The sequence below is a fragment of the Dasypus novemcinctus genome, chromosome 1, assembly GCF_030445035.2.
Source record: "Dasypus novemcinctus isolate mDasNov1 chromosome 1, mDasNov1.1.hap2, whole genome shotgun sequence".
NCBI classification, from domain to species: Eukaryota; Metazoa; Chordata; class Mammalia; order Cingulata; family Dasypodidae; genus Dasypus; species Dasypus novemcinctus.
The window spans coordinates 120,379,126-120,397,375 of NC_080673.1; positions in this window are offsets into that span (position 1 = coordinate 120,379,126).

Consider the following 18,250-nt stretch of genomic DNA (forward strand, 5'->3'; position numbering starts at 1 on the left):
ATATCTGTTAAAATACTCAATTGGTACACTCACCATATCTTCAGGGTTCTCTCTCTGGGCCTCTTTCTCTTCAGTACTCTGTCCTACAAACTCCACTTGTTTTAAAGTCTTCCTCCTTGAGAACAAGAGGTTCATCCCAGGTTCCCCTTTTTTCGTGTGTGTAAATGCCTAGTAACTTCACACTGGACCCATGTTCTTATAAGAGAAAAGGACTGTCCAAGACAGTCTCTGATTTTTTATCCCCAGATGAGGATGCACTATTTATCAGCCTAATTGCTTCCTGTAAACGAGGTGCCCACCCATGCAATGAGTGGTTGGGCTTTAACTGCTGTAGCTATCGTTGCAAATTACCCTTTTACTTTTCTATCAGGAGACATGGGGGTGGGAAGGAGTGTAGTTTCATGGCAGATGAAAACACCAGGCAATTTCTCTCCTTGCACCTAGATTTGGACTTGGTGATCTATAAAATGGGAGCCTTGATCGCCATCAGTGTGTTGTGGGTACCCATCTCCAGTCTTTGTGTTGTTTTTATTTTTGGTTTTTTTTTTTTCAAAAAATAATAATTTTATTGATATTTGATTTGTTGGTATTTTTATGGGTTTTTAAAAAATTATTATCTCTTTTTTTTAAAGATACATGGATCACACAAAATGTTACATTAAAAAATGTAAGAGGTTCCCATATACCCCACTCCCCACACTCTCCACTCCTCCCACACTGACTTCTTTCATTAGTGTGGAACATTCATTGCATTTGATGAGTACATGTTGGAGCACTGCTACACAGCATGGATTATAGTTTATGCTATAATTCATACTCTCTCACAGTCCATTCAGTGGGTTATGGCAGGATACATAGTACCCTGCATCTGTCCCTGCAATATCATTTAGGACAACTCCAAGTCCTGAAAATAACCCCATATCACACATTTTTCCCTCTCCCTGCCTTCACTAACTCCCATGGCCACTGTCTCCACATCAATTATATAATTCCTTCCACTGCTAGAGTCATAATATTTCTATAGGAGAATACCAGTAAGTCTACTATAGTCCATATTTTATTCTCCATCCTGAAGACCCTGGGATGGTGATGTCTACTCCACCTCTAAATCAGTCCTTGTATTTTTGAAGCTTGATTCGCTCCCCAACATGCAAAAGACTGCTGGAGAGCTGGAGCAGGCACTACACAGATGAGTGTGTACTTTTGTCCATCTGACCGAGGAAGGAGTCCTATATGGCCTACTTGCCAGGGTTGCCCAGCCTGCATTCCCTATTGTTTCTACCCCATTTTATGGGGCAGGGGCACCTGTGTCAAGAACATGTTGGACAGGACTCATGGACAAGAAGCACATCCATATATTTCAAAGGGAGATGTAGCCTTTTACATAATTCCCTTACAGTCTTAGGATCCTTATGTCCCAGTTTATGATGTAGCCAATCTGTGAGGTTTTCATCAACCCTTCTAATTTGACCTAAGGTATCAGCTTCTAAATTCCACAGAGCCAGGTATGAACTATGGACTGGACCATGTCAGATTGTTACTTTGGCATGGGGGCTTTGTACTCAAATCCAGATATCTCCCCACAGGGCTTCATCCCAGATGCCCTTACTGGCTATGGTCCATTTCTCCTTTGCCACTGTCCCATCCAGAGAGTCAGACTGTGATACACAGCACAGCTTTTGGCACATGGAGAAACCAAAATAGGCTCATGGACTATAACCACGAAGACAGCTCAGCCCACTGACTACTCTGACATTCTCCTTCAATCTTCCATACAGCATCTGTAGTTATCTGAACTGCTATTGAGTACCTTCAGGGGAGATGTCCTCTGCAGGAACCATGAATATACAAGGCATCCTCCGATGGGGCTCCTACACTCTCTATTATTGATGTTACTTTCTCTATTGGCGACATGGATGGTGTAGGGGAGTTAGAATTCTTTACACACATAAATGACTCCAATAATTTATGTGACTCCTCAGATAGTGGACTAGTATGGAGAAAACTGTTGTGGTAAATAAGCATTTTTGTACTGTACTAGGCTGTGCATAAGCAATTTTGGATCAAATACAGTGTTTTTGACCCATTCACATATTGACAAAGATGTCTGCGGTTATTGCAAAGTCAGTGTTATAGGCTCAGTTTGCATAAGAGCAAGATATGCTGCTAACAGTTGTTCTTTAGTAGGACTATATCATTGTTCTATTCCATTTCATAGCTGGGACCAGAACCTGAGTGGTACTTGCTTCCCATTTTGTTTTTGCCACAGGCCCTGCCCGAACCCTTCTGGGTAGCTGGCAACATCCACTCCACAAGCTTGCCCTGCTAGTAAAACACCTAGAGACTGGATCTATTTTACAGTTACCATTACTTATTGAAATGCTTGCTCGGCCTGTGTCCCAATGTCACTGAGTTCCCCTTTTTTTAATCAATCTATATAATGGTCAAAGTACTTTAGCTATGTGGGACATAAAGTGTCTCCAATAATTTAATAAACCAACAAAGTGTTCAGTTCCTGTACCATGCTGGAAGTTGGACACATTCATATTTTATCTATGGTAGCCACTGGAACGAATTTTTTCTTATCTGACCAAACCACCCCTAGGGATTTAACAGACTGTTCAGGTGCCTGGTTCCTGGCATCATTGACGTCCTATCTTCCCCTCATGAAAAGGTGCTGTAATGGCAGGGCCACCATTTCTAGAGATGTAATGCTGTCAGATGAAAGCAAAACACCAAAAATATAGTGATACACAGCAACATTTGGTGGCTTTTCCTATCTTGCTAGATCAGCTGCCATAATTCCATGACACATGGTGGAGCAATGGAGGTACCCTTGTGGCAAAACCTGGAAAGTACACTGCTGCACCCCCCACATAAATGCAAACTGTTCTTGGCTATCTTCAGCTAATGGGATACTAAAAAGGCATTAGCTAAACTTAATACATAATGGAACTCTCCTAATTGGGCCAATAAGTTTTCAAGAAGCATTGCAATCTTTAGCTTTGAGGCATGAATGGGAAGCACAAACTTATTTAGTTCTCAAAATCAATTGTCAGTCTCCAACTAACATCAAGTTTTTCCACAAGACATACAGGACTATTAAGTGGGCTATGTGTTGGTTGTATGATCCCCACTCTGGCAGGTTCTTACAATGTTTCACTGATTACAGCATGTCTACCCAGGAAGCAATATTGTTTGGTATGGATGACCACCATGGAGATAGGTGCACTGGGGACCAGTGAACAGCATCCCATATAATTGATTTTACTGTGTGGAGGCATGGCAAAATTCACTGGTAGGAATGGTAAGGTCTGGATCTTAGAGCGCATCCACCCCTAATATATATTTGGTACTAGGAAAAGTATATACAAAATACTTTTGGGGAATGAGGTACCTGATTTGCAATGTCAGGTTAGTTTGTACTACTCATGTATCTTTTCCCTCTTACCCATGTATCACATTTAAGAGCTTATTAAATCCCTTTGGATTCCACAGATGAGTGTGCATTCTACTCCAGTATCAACAAGGGCTACAATGTGCATGTGGTTTGTTGGAAACCAAAGGATATCTAGCTCTATATACGGCTTCCAATTGCCAATGTTGCCCAGATTTGAAGTTGACCATGGCCCCTATCTTCAGGGATAGGGGGTATCCACCCCCTTGTAACAAACTCACTTTCCTTGGAAGTACTGTGGGAGTAATAATCAGTAACACAGATTTAGTCATAGGCAGACACTGACTTTTTTTTCCTCCTTAGGTGGCTTTTTCCAGACTCCTACTAATATAGTATTAGGTAGTTTATCTATGTTTTCTGTTGGGGTGCCTGTGGCAATTAAATCAACCCGTAATTGTTTACAGGTTGCATGTACAGGCTCCCTCTGCCCCTTCTCTTGTAAGGTTTCCGTTTACTTTCCTTACCTCTTTCAACCATATTCCTTAGTCGCACCCAGTCTGTAATGGCCTGTGACACCCAGTGAATGGCCTGGTTGACTAGTGGGCTTACAATAACTGCTAATGTCGCATATTAGGCTGGAGGCACAGTTTGGAGGATTTTTGCTTTCATACTGGCTGTGAGTAGTTCATCTCCATGAAAGTTGTCAGCATATGCTTCATGCTTCATGCCTAGTTCTCTGACTATATTTTGTAATTCTTCCATAGATGACCATCTGCCTACTGTATACAGCATATCCCCCTCATTAGGCCAGGCCAATTTTGCTGCTAAAATGCACCATACTGATAAATTTTGAATGCCATCTGGTCTTTGTCATGCCTAATGAAGATGGTGATGAAGAAAGGCATGTTTCGCTATACTAGTCATTTTTGCCATATCTACTCTTGAAAGCATAATACTGCCTCAGCCTACATCCCATAATCTTAGTAACCAAGCAGCTATGCTCTCTTGGCACTTTTGTTTAAACTTTTCTGTTAATCCATTAATTCTGTGGGGTTATACTCCCTGTGACAGTTTGAATTTTGCGAAACCCAGAAAAAGATTTTTTTTTAACTAGTCTGATATAAACCGAGGCACAGAGAAAAGACAGGCATACACAAAGGTTAAGGAAACCACTATTTTTGATCATGCCATGGTAGAAGGATTCTATCACCCATAGCTTCAGAAAGGCAGAGAAGTCCTGAGAGACTGAGATAGGAGGACCAGAAAGAGACAAGTCTTATGCCTGGTTGTCCACAGCTGAGCTCCAGGAGACAATAGATTCTGAAGGCAAAGGCAATGGCAAGGGCCTCAGCAGAGATCATCAGCCATCTTCACTGCATGGCAGGGTGCTAGGATCAACAGTATCTCAGAAAGCATCTCTGATGGTACCCTGATTTGGACATTTCACAGCCTCAGAAAGTAAGCTTTTATCCCTAATAAATTTGCATTTTATGAGTCAGCCCATTTCTGGTACTTTTCATTGGCAGCCCTCTGGTAAACAAAGACTCTTCTTCATTATTGTTTACTTCTGAGCAGGGATTTCTTCCTGAGGGCCGTTGGGATCTCTGGTTGCGTTCATTTTTGTAGTTACCAATGGCCTTGTTTCTTTAAACTCATCTTCAATTTCAATTTCTTCCTCCCATTCTCCCTCTTCTGTACTCTCCCAGGGATCCCACATTTGGATTCCAGCCATCTCTCTGGATAATCGCTTGGACCTGCTGCCACAGTATCCTTCTGTATGTTTTCTCTACTTTAAATGCCATTACTTCTTTACTTTTTATATTTTACATGCCATTGTCCCTCTTGTGTTTGTCTCTTTTTTGCTAATATATAACCATTGTTGGAACATGCTAACCTAATATTCCTTTCTAGAGTTAAAGCCTTTTCTAACTTCCTTACTTCAGTTTCTGCTTGTAATTGGGCTTCAGTGGCATATCTAACTGCCCATAACAAAAGCCACGTGATGGTGCAATTACTTCTTTTTTTTTTTAAAGATTTATTTATTTATTTATTTCTCTCCCCTTCCCCCCTGCCCCGGTTGTCTGTTCTCTATGTCTATTTGCTGCGTCGTCTTCTTTGCTGTTGTCAGTGGCACAGGAATCTGTGTTTCTTTTTGTTGCATCATCTTGTTGTGTCAGCTTTCCTTGTGGGTGGTGCCATTCTTAGGCAGGCTGCACTTTCTTTCAAGCTGTCGGCTCTCCTTACAGGGCGCACTCCTTACGCATGGGGCTCCCCTACACAAGGACACCCCTGTGTGGCAGGGCACTCTTTGCGTGCATCAGCACTGCACGTGGGCCAGCTCCACACGGGTCAAGGAAGCCTGGGGTTTGAACCGCGGACCTCCCATGTGGTGGATGGATGCCCTAATCACTGGGCCAAGTCTGCTTCCCTGCAATTACTTCTTTTCCTTGCAATTTCCATTTGTCCCCACCCAGGATTTTCTGCAGGACAAATAACACTCCAGCTGATGTTTCCAGGGCAATCTCATGCTCATGCACTGGGCTGGACTGGTCAAAAATATGAGCTATCTCCCACCACATATTGGACATTGACCACCGCAGGATAGTCCTCCAGCTACCATAGCATCGTTTTTGCAGGTTCCTATTTCCCTCAGCTTGTTACATATTTTTGGTCTCCTGGCTGGCTCACCAATTGTCTGGCCATGAACCTACAGAATAGGTTCCACCAAAGCTAATGGGCACCCAAGACCAAAAGACAAAGCAGGCCACTCCATATAGCAAAATAATAATTGTTATTAGGGAACTTACAGACTGGGAAGCTGGTCCTGAATGGCTGCAGGATGATCACTGCTTGGCAAGTTACAGGGGATATTATGCAATAAGAACAAAGAAGTCACAGAGTGAATGTGGGACTTGAAAAATTATAAACATGTTTATCTGAAGTGGAGAGGTCCTAGTACAAATAGCTATGGTGCTTAGGAGTATAAACATGTGCTTTAAGATACACTTAAAAGAAGTTGGAGGTAGGTTTGTCTTATCTAAGAATTTCTTCTCTGGTGTATGACCTCACATTAACATTGCCTTAAATAGAGTTTATAGATCTTTTGTGAAGTTATTATGGAATAAAGCTCAGTAGCAAAGCAAGAATTGAACTTTTTTTTTTTTGAAAAAATGAAATCCTGCCTTGAGCAAGCATTCTCTATGGGATGCAGGGTCCAAGGGAAACAATGGAAAGATATGCTTCATGCTTCATCTACTTCTGCCCCATGTGTTTGCCTTTCTTCTAATAAGATTTTATGTCCTTGGTTAATAAAATCAGTATCAAGGATTTTTTAAGAAAATCATGTGTAGTCAGTGATTTTTTTTAACTTAACCCTTATAAATAAAACAAAAATGAAAGACATTTTTAAAAAAGGAAGCAGTCAGCCTGCTAGGCAATTGTACACTATCAGGATGCCCAGCATTAGGAGGGCAGTGCTGAGTGGAACTGGGCAGGTAGAAGAGAAGCAGACTGGGAGAGGCAGGGTTGGCATAGCAGGATGCAGGGAGGCATGGGTCCCAAGAGTCCAGTTAGAACATGCCCCCTTGTCTCCCACACTGGAGGGGTCTGACCATACCTGCCAGGTATAGCCTAGCCCTAGTCCTAGTATAGCTGGCAGACGCAATCAGAAAGATGGGAAAGAAAGTTAAAATAGTTGGGATCAACAAGATATAGGCTTAGAGGAAGGCCTGCTCAAAATACAAAACTAAAAGAAGATACAGAAAACCTACTGGCCCCCAAACAGATAGTCAACATAAAGTAGTTAGATTTCTAATAAGTAAGTGCAGACCCCAGCCCAGCCCAGGTCTAAGCAAAACTCCCAATGTCTCATAAGTCTGCTTGAATTTTGGCTAAATCATTTTCTATAATTGGGAAATCTTACTGGGCCACATTCACCAGTTTATTCAAGAAAAAAACATATTTTCTCTTGGTGATGCCTGGGATTTATCACAGAATTTAAAATGAGTATTAACCAGATGGTATGTTTCAATCTATCATAGGTTCATGTTTGTACACTATAACATTTGATAGCTGCCCTATACTTATTTCATTAAATTTAAAAATAAATTAAGTATATCATTTCCCCTATTAATTTTAGGAGTTATTTAAATGTAGCATAGCTGTATTAATGATGGTCTTGGCACAAAACAGATGGCAGTTCCTCTAAAGAAAGAACTATTTATGAAATTGTGGAGAGACTTTAAAAAGTCAACAAAAGAATTGGTGAAGCACCCTGAGATAAACAATATCATACTCCTTTACTTCCCCTAAGTGTGAAAGGCAAGAAGAAGAAAAAGTGTTACCAAAGAAACTTATAGCCCTGAAACAAGGACCACTTGACAGCAAGTGTTATATAGATGCTAAAGATGAATCCCAACCAGAGACGCTGTCCTTGATGTAACCAGAAAGATTTAAAGATGATTATTATTAATAATAATCTATTACTATTAATAGTGGATACTAATCAAAGTATTACTATGTAACATCCTCTGTTATAAGCATCTGTCATGGCTGTCCTCATTCAATCTTCAAAAGAGCCCTATGAGGTATGTATTATTCTATCTGCATTACATAGAGAAATTAAATAACTTGTCCAGTCACACAGCTTTTAAAGGACTGAGCCCAAATTTGACCCCAGGCTGTCTGACTGCAGAGACCACATTCCTAAACACTAAAAGAGATTTGTGTAATTAGAATAGTACACGAAAGTAATCTTTGCAGTAAATCAAAAATTATGGAATTTACTCTAGACTCCAATTTTATTGGTTTCCATTAGACAGAGATTTCTTTAATTATGTAAAACCTATTTGAGGGACTGTTTTCTAGTTCATCCCATGGAAGGAAAAACATAATAACTTTGCATTTTGAAATTGTCAAATATTTTGTACTTGTCTTCAGGGATCTTATACACAGTCAGATCAGAGGCAGCAGATCCACAGACCGTCCCTCCTGTGTCTTTCCATCCACTGCACTCTGCCTGTGTGAACTCTCTGAAGGGGATGTTCAGAATGCTGCATCAGGAATGGATTTCATTGTAGGATCAGGAGTTGCTTCCCTCAGGTGGATTTTATTCCCCTCTATCAGATGAAAGCAATCCAGACTCAGGTAAGAAGAGACTTTATTCAAAAGGATTATTGCAACAAAGGGAGGGAACTATTGCAAAAAGGAAAACATTCTGACTGTATGATCTGCAAACATCTCAAAGGTTAGGCAGAAAAGGTCCTTTTTTTAAAGGGAGGAATAAACATGGCTACATAGAGCTGGTGTAGGGTGTGGGCTGAGCAGGTGGTATGATGGGACAGTTGATATTTTCCCCTGAGGTCAGGAGATTCTCAGAATGGGCTGTAAGAGTTCCACATTCCAGTGTTCAAAGATAAGCAAAGGTCAGGAACTTGCAGAAGGAGAAAAGCCTGACCAAAGTTTGGTCTAGTTGAGTTAGTGGGCATTTTGTCCAGATTGGTCATTTGGGACAAGCAATCAAGCTAATCATTTATGAGACAAAAAAAAAGGGAATTTGGGGGATTTTGTGTCTAAAATTATTATAGGTAAACAAAGGGGCATCCGTAAGTCATACCTAAGTCATGCGGAGAGCAGTGGCCCTTTGCAGTAAGTCATTTCCCAGAACATGAAAGGGGGAAGGGAGGAATTTATTGACTGTTGTTGATTTCCAGTAGCTCAGGCTCATGGAAAGTTCAACACTGTCACTTCTAACTTCTCACTACCAGTAAAAGTTATCAAAAAACCTTTATAGCAACTGCAAAGGCTGCCAAGTCACTCAATCCAATTCAATTCTGACTCTAACTAGCTGGAGTTAGGCTAGACCCCACAGGATAAGGGCAATCCTCTACAAGATCATTCTTCATACAGCAGTCACAAGTTCGGGGGCCCAGGCCAATCACAGGGTGGCCCACTTCCAGTATGTGGTAGGAAGTAGCCCATTTTAAAAACTGTTTTCCCCAGTGTATGAGTACAGGGATGCCCTGAAAGTGCCAGTCAGGGTGTTATTTGTCCTGTAGGAGAACCTAAGGTCAAATAGAAATTGCAAGGAAAAGAAGTGATTGTAGCCCTTACTATGGGCAATTAGATATGCTACTGAAGACCAATTACAAGAAGAAACTGAAGTAAGGAGATTAAAAGAGGCTTTTGACTCTAAAAAATGATATTAGGTTAGCATGTTCCAACGACTCTAATGTATTAGCAAAAACGGGACAAACCCAAGAGGGATTGCAACGGTTTGAAGTTTTGTGAATCCCAGAAAAGATCACGTTCTTTGAACTAATCCATTCCTGTGGATGTAGAGCCCTGTAATTGCATTAGATTCAGTCAAGTCACCTTTTGATTAGATCACTTTATTAAATCACTTTAGGGCCTTTGATTGGACTACATCAGTGAGGCATGGCCCAGGTTGGGTTTCCACCCTCTTGCTGGGGTCTTATATAAACTGAGAACTGGAAGCATAAACATACAGAAAGAAAAACAACTATTTTTACCCTACCATGGGAAAGCAGACTCTAGGATCTCCTACAGCCCGAGAGACCCCAAGAAGCTGAGAGAGAGGCTGGAGGCTGGAATCAGTGGAGAAGCTGAACCAACAAAGCCCCCAAGAAGCTAGGCCCACAGAGCAGTTCAAAGCTGAAGAGAGGAACCTTGCCATATACTTGATCATCCACAGCTGAACTTGGGTAGAAAGAAGAGGTCCAGATGGAGAGCTGTTGTTTTTCCTCACCATGTGACCAAAGTCCAAGATGCAGCAGCCAGTCATTGGTGAGAAAGCATGTCTGATGATGGTTTGATCTGGACATTTTCACAGTTGCACAACTGTAAGATTTTACCCTAATAAATTCCCTTTATAAAAGCCAATCCGTTTCTGGTATTTTGCATTGGCAGCCTTAGCAAACCAAAACAGGGACAATTAGAAATAATGGCACGTAAAGTTGCAAAAATACACAGAAGAAGGATGCTGCAGTGGCAGGTCCAAGAAATTATCCAGAGGGAAGCCCTGGATCTGAAATGTGGAATCCATGGGAGAGTGTAAAAGAGGGAGAATGGGAGGAGGAAATTGAGACTGAAGATGAGCCTAAACAAACAATGCCATTAGTAACTGCAAAAGTGAAAGCAACCAGAGATCCTCATAACCCTCCAGAAAAGATCCCTGCTCAGGAACAAGAAGTAATGGGGGAGTTGTGGCAGTTTGATATTATTTATGAATTCCAAAAGAGATACAGATTATGTTTGTAAATTGAACTGTTCCTCTGGGTATGATACTCTTTGTTTGGTTTTAAGTTTGTTTAATTAAATCAATTCAGGGTCTTTGATTCAACCATATCAGTAGTGCATGGCTCTGGGTTGAGTCCCAACTCCCTTGGGCTATATAAATGGTCACTCGATCAAGAAAACACACGGAAGAAGATGCTCATGGGAAGAGAGAAGCTCCATAATTACCAGAGGAGAGAACTTTGTTAACTTTGATCCTGTGGCCCTGGGAAGAGAGATGAGTCTGAAAGTTTACAGCTGACCTTATAAAAAGAACAGAGCAACTGAGCCCAAAGATAGATGAGCCCTATGCCAGCCTACAGCTGAGGTCAGAAGAAGCTGGGCCCATGGAGCCTTAAGAGGAAGAGGGAAGAAGGGACCAGGCAGAGGTTGCCTGCCATCTTGCTTCAACACATAGCAACAGACTTTGGTGAGGAATTACCTCTTATGGTACCTTGACTTGGACTCTTTAAAGGCTTGCAAATGTAAGCTTCTACCACAAATAAATACCCTTTATAAAAACCAACAGATTTCTTGTACTTTGCATCAGCACCCCTTTGGCTGACTAATACAGGAGTATACCCCCACAGAATTAGTGGAATTAACAGAAAAGTTTAAACAAAAGAGCCAAGAGAGGGAAGCGGCTGTGGCTCAATCAGTTGGGCTCCTGTCTACCAAATGGGAGGCCCTGGGTTTGCGTCCCGGGACCTCCTTGTGAAGGCAGGCTCGCTGCACGCTGCGGAGAGCCACCAGCCCACAAGCACTGCAGAGAGCCGACTCAGCCAGGTGACACAACAAAAAGGGAGAAAAGTAAAAGCACAGAAGAGTGCACAGTGAATGGACACAGAGCAGACAACAAGCAAGGCGGGGGAGAGGGGTGGAGTGGGCGGGGATGTCAAGAGAGCATAGCTGCTTGGTTACTAAGATTATGGGATGTAGGCTGATACAGTATTATGCTTTCAGGAGTAGAAATAGTAAAAATAACTAGCATAGCTATACATCCCTGTCTTCAACACCATCTTAACCAGGCATGGCAAAATTTATTAGTAGGTGCATTTTAACAGCAAAACTGACCTAACCTAATGTGGGAGATATGCTGTATACAGTAAGCAGATGGTCATCTGTTGAGGAATTACAAAATATAGTCAGAGAACTAGGAATGAAGCATGCAGCATATGCTGACCAGTTTTGTGGACCTGATAATGAAATATTCATAGCCAGAAGGAAATATAAAGTCCTCTAAACTGTGCTTGTAACCTGGTGTAACATATTAGCAGCTATTCTAAGCCTACTAGTTGACCAGGCCATTTACTGGGTGTCACAGGCCATAATAGATCTGGGTGACATGGAAAAAACACAGCTGAAAGGGATAAGGAAAGTAAAGAGAACTTGCAAAGGAAGGGTCTGTACATGAAACCTATAAATAAGAGGACTCTGGCAAAAACTGTCTAAGGAGAAAACATATCGGTCTTTGCCTTCATCTAAATCTGTTCTACGGTTTATCTTTATCACTCCCACAGCATCCCCTGAGGAAAGTTAGTCTGGTATAAGAGAGTGGATACACCCTACTCCTGAAGACTAGGGGTGGGACTATGTTTGCCTTCAAACTCGTGCCACAGCAGGTGCCCAGAGTCCTCACATAGAGCTAGTTATCCACTGCTCTCCAACAAACCATATGCACATTGTAACCCTTACTGATACTGGAGCAGAATTCAATCTATAGGAATCCCCAGAGATTTAATGGACCCCTAAAGGTGATAGATGGGTAAGTGGGAGAAGCTATACTAGTAGTATGAACTACCCTAACATTGCAAATTGGGCACCTCACATCCCAAAAGTATATTGTATATATTTCTCCCTTTCCCGAATATGTATTAGGGGTGACTGTGCTATAAGACCTACACCTTACCACCCCTAACAGTGAATTTTACTTTTGCATCTGCACAGTGAAATCAATTATACAGTATACAGGGGGTTGTTTGTTGGTCCTCAGTGCACCTGCTTTCACCCAAGAGGGTCAACCTTACCGGTAATTAAGAGTTCCCAGCAAATGGGATGAAGCTGTTAAAGGCTGAAAGAAAAGATGAGCACATACCTTTTGTAGTGAATAGAACACTTAGACTTTGTACCTTGAGATAAGATTTTTTTAAATACCTTAGACTATGGGTAATGCTGATAGTTAACTGCATGTTGCTGCTTGTTGTCACGTAGGCTATGCATTGTTGCTTGTTGTCATGTAGGCTACGTGGTCCTGCTTGTTGTCATGTAGACTGGGGTATATAGAGAGCCCCTTGTAAACAATAAAGTTGTCTGAAGAGTTATTACTCTCAGACCCCCTGATCCCTGCTCTCTCGCTCGTTCTTGCTCCTTGTTTCCTTCCCCCTTTTCTCTTTCTTTCATTCCCGACACCCTTCGGGTCCAAATCTCCAACATCTCCCAAACATTCATTGCATGGGCAGGCACTTCGTTTACAGGAAGCAATTAGGCTGATAAATAATACACCAACACCTGGACCTACCTGAGAATATGAGCATTTCAGGACCCTGGTGTCCATTTCCTCAGCAATAAGAATAGAAATAACATCAGAACAAGGTATTCCTCCAATTATAACAGAATAGGAACTTGTATTTATATTGCCACAGGCCATACCCAGTGGCACCCATCAAATTTGGTGGGGCTTATGCTGGGAAAGGCCACCCAAGTTCATCGGTATTCTTTTTCCTTAGGGACAGGGAAGGGAATTAGCAATAACTCTGACTCCTATTTTCTATAAAGAGGATCCCCATTGTTCTAGGTTACAGACAGCCTCCTCTATAGGAGCCAGGAGAAATTGCCCTACTATTAAGGCTAAATACACAGGCTTAATACATAGGCTCCTTCACAGAATGTCCTATCCAATACTATAGGATTCTTGGGACTAAGGTTTGGTACACCTCCCCAGACTTTGAGAAAATGGGAAGAAACCAATGCTGGGAACTATCTTGCCAAGAGATGGGCCTGTAACTTGCATATTAATGAACAGTCATGACCTCCCCACGTTAGTTCTGCCTAACTAGTTTCGTCCTTAGGTTAATGTTTCTAATCTTTACAACAGAAGGAAATGAATTCCTGAAAAGGGCAACTGAAGTGGCTGCAACTCATAACTAGACTGACTTCTGGGTGTGTGGACAGTTGCCGACTTCCACAGGAGACTGAAAGCCTTAGACAATATTGCATTTCAATCTAAGAGTGGAGTTTGGGGATCTACTATTTTCCTCTTGACATTAGCAAGCATAGGTATTCTTAGTATATGTGTCATATTGTTATGAATTGTGCCACCAGTGATGCCCCTCCATTACTGCTCAGGGGTATCCCCGGAAGAGGGGCATGTAGAATGTAAGAGAAGTCTTTTTGAGGGATGGAGTGTGAGGCCATAAGCCAGAGAAACCATAAACTCCTAGGTAAGGCAATAACTATCACCACCACCCCTTTTAAGGGCAGCTTAAAATGTGTGTGCACGTTACTAAGCATGATAGCTATCTGTACTAGAACCATGCCTGCTACATATCAGAAACTTCAGAGAAGCATCTACTGTCTTGAAAATCCCAACTTGGCTCTGTGACTTCCTTGTTCTTATTCAATATCACCCCCTATAATCTCTCAGGTGGTGTGAAATGTTACTCTGAAGTCCCATGACCACCCAGGACCAGCTTCCCAGTTTCTAAGTTGCCTAATAAAGTTACTATTTTACTCTATGGAGTGATGCACTTCATTTTTTGGTCTTATGTGCCCTTCAAACTTTGGTAGAACCTATTCTATTGGTTTATGGCCAGATAGGAATAAATAGAATATTCCATTATATGCCTATACCTCAATTTATACAAATACTGTGCTGTCAAAAGATATTCAGAAACTGCAGTACATATAACTGACAAATGGCCTGTATATAAAATATGTGGAGTTATGCTACAAATCAATAACAAAAATACAAATAAGTCACTAGAACGAAGTCTTAGAGACACTTAAAAAAGATATCCAAATAATCAAAAACATGAAAAGATGCCTCAACCTCACAAATTTTAAGCCATGATGAAATATTCACCAGAATGGCTAAAATGAAAGGTCTGACAATTTCAAGTGTTGAAGAAGATGTGTACCCACACAAAGTCCTATATAATCATGGCATTTAATTGGTACAATCAGTTTGGTTTTATCTAGTAAAATTAAGTATATACATACCTTTGACTTAATCATTTCATTTCTAAGTATATCATTTATGTTTTAAAATGCATATAAAAAATACACCTTAGAAAAAACAAGCTAGGCAGTGATTAAAATATCTGTGGAGTAGTGTTGCTGCTAAAGTATCTTAGCAATTATTTACATTGGATTAAATTTTTAAAAACAGTATCCAGTTGAGCCTCAATACTTGGCCCAGATTAAACATCATCCATATATGATACTTTTGACAAGGATACTGATAATTTAAAGATAAAAGTGGACAAGATTATGCAAACTCTCTCAGTTAATGATTAAATAATGCATTATTCACTAACTGCTTACTGTGAGTCAGAGGGGGCCCTAGACACTGGGAGCAGCTTAGGGAAAAGACAATCATGTGAATATTTCCATCTGTAGCATTTCAACATGCTTCTCACTTGACTCATTTTGCCTAGGTGATGCCATGTACTTTGTCTTCTCCAGTGAGAATTTTTTTCCTGTGATTTCTAGGCTTACTATTCCTAAGTCTTTATATTCAACCAGATCTCTCCTCTTGGCATGAGACATCTACCTCCAGCTGCCTACTGTCCCTCTCTGCTCAAACTCAACATGTCTAAATTTCATTCATCTTCCCCCAAAACTTCTACTTCTGTTGGTGGTTATGGTAATGATATAATTTCTGAAGCTAGAAATTAGACAGTCATCTTTGAATTCTCAACTTTACCCACAATTTAATTACTTAGCAAATCCTGCTGATTTTATTTCCATTCTTAACCTCCATTCACTTTTTTTTAAAAGATTTATTTACTTTTTTATTTATTTCTCTTCCCTTCCCCCCCCCCCCCCCCCCCCACGTCTGCTCTCTGTGTCCATTCGCTCTGTGTTCTTCTTTGTCCACTTACATTCTTGTCAGCGGCACAGGGAACCTCTGTCTCTTTTTGTTGTGTCATCTTGCTGTGTCAGCTCTCCATGTGTGCTGTGCCACTCCTGCACAAGATGTGCTTTTTTCATGTGGGGCACCTCTCCTTGAGAGATGTACTCCTTGCGTGTGGGGCTCCCCTGCATGGCACGGCACTCCTTGCGCGCATCAGCACTGCGTGTGGGCCAGCTCACCACACGGGTCAGGAGGCCCTGGGTTTGAACCCTGGACCTCCTATGTGGTAGGTGGATGCTCTATCAGTTGAGCCAAATCTGCTCCTCTCCATTCACTTTTATTTGTCCCTGCCTGGGTTACAAAAGCAGCCTCCCCACCATCTTCTACCTCTAGACAACACAACTTTCAGCAATGCCAACATGCTCTGCTCAGCATGCAATCTGATCCAGTTGATTTCCCTCTTCAATCACTCAATTGTTCTTCATCACCTTAAGTACAGAGCAGATCCATAGTCATCTCAGTTTATGTTACAAAAACAAAGGATATTCAGTAGTTGCTACTACATGGAGAACCTGGTGGTGACTGGGTTATCAGGACAAGACAGAGATTCACTTTTTAACAGTATTCTCTTGTTTTTGTTTTTGTTTTTGTAATTTGGTACCATAGCCAGTTATTAACTAGTCAAAAAGATTTTTTTTAATGTATGCCACAAGATTCTGCAGATCTGCAATTAATCGGCTACAAATTCAGTTCTGACCATCTCAGTGGCCAAAGAAACGAGGGCAACAGGATCAGTTTTAAGCCGCACATTCGTTAATATGAAAACAAGCCAGGTCCTGAGAACAAGTTCAGCTTTCCCTGCTCTAAAATAAAACCCAAATGGAAATTTTCCTGCAGGTCCTCATACATGGAGAAATCTTCAACAACACTCCCAAATAATTTAACAGTGACTTTCAATCTGATGCACCTCAGAATATATCTCCAGACAAGCCAAAAACAACCCAAAAGCACAATTTCATAAAAAGCAGTTCTCTCAGAGGCCAACCACCAAATTGAACCTCATAATATGGTCATAAACTAATGCAATGCTTCTTTTAATAATATATATGAGCTAGTAGAATATCTCAGCCTACATGTAATATCAGGAGTTAAAAATGTTTTTTGACCTTGAATAAAAGGGAGAAATGGAAAGGACAAATGAGTTTATATGGCTATGAGTCTTCAAAAAAAGCAGGAGGTCATCAGAGGGGTAACACTTATGCACACCTCAGCAGAGTCCCAGAGACAGCTAAAGTAGATACAACCCCAGGTATTGGTTCTTCTGAGGGTTACAGAGACCCACAGGTTCTATGGTCATGGCAGATGGACTTCAATGCCATGTCAGTTGGCCCTACTTTGGAGTTTGTGTTCCTGAGTATGATGGAGTTGGACTCAGATATGATCTTTGTTCACAAGGCTCTCCTGTTACTTTTACCAGACCTGTGATTGGTGCTGGGGGTGTATACTCAGGGGACCTGAATCTCTGGACTCTCCATGTGATAGCCAGGCCCCAAGCCTCAACAGACTTGCAACTCCTACCCTCTGGTTTATTGGACTTACCCTGGCCAGCTAACAGGGAGGTGAAGAAGGTCAGCCACCACACCAGGGAGCCAAGGGTGCCTACAACTGCAAACAGGAGAATTGCATCCATCATCCAAGTGGAATCTAAGCCCCCTCTTGATATAGATGTGGAGTGGATACAACCATTCCAGGGTCCACAGAATGGAGGAATAGAGTATGGATTAGAGTGGACTTACTGATACTCTATTCTGGAACTATTGTGATTAGTAATGGAAGTAAACGTAGCACTGAGATGGAGAAAATGGCCATGGTAGCTGCTGGGGGTGGGGAGTGGGAAGAAGAGATGTGATGTGGGGGCATTTTCAGGACTTGGAGTTGTCCTGGGTGGTACTGCAGGGACAGTTACTGGACATTGTATGTCCTCCCATGGCCCACTGGTTAGACTGGGGGAGAGTGTAAACTATAATGTGGACCATTAACCATGTGGTGCAGCAGTGCTCAGAAATGTATTCACCAAGTGCAATGAATGTCCCAGGATGATGGCGGAGGTTGTTGTTATGGGAGGAGTGGGGTGAGGGGGGTGGGGGGGTATATGGGGACCTCATATTTTTCTAATGTAATATTTAAAAAAAATAAAGACAAAGAAATTTTTAAAAAATAATAATATATATGAAAGAACTTTGCACAAGTCAAAGCTGCTAATAAACAGTTTGCCTTCTGAGATAATCAGTCTACCTTCACCAAAGAGTGATGGGTGCTTTGTCAGAGATAATATAGAACAAATTTCTGCCTTAGGTAGATGTTTGGAAAAAATAATTTCTGAGATCCCTTCAAACGCCAGTGCCTCCAGTGCCTCCATACATCTTTAAATTACCTCTTTTAAGTTCCAACACATCTCTATCTGTTAGGAGTTGTCAAAAACCCGC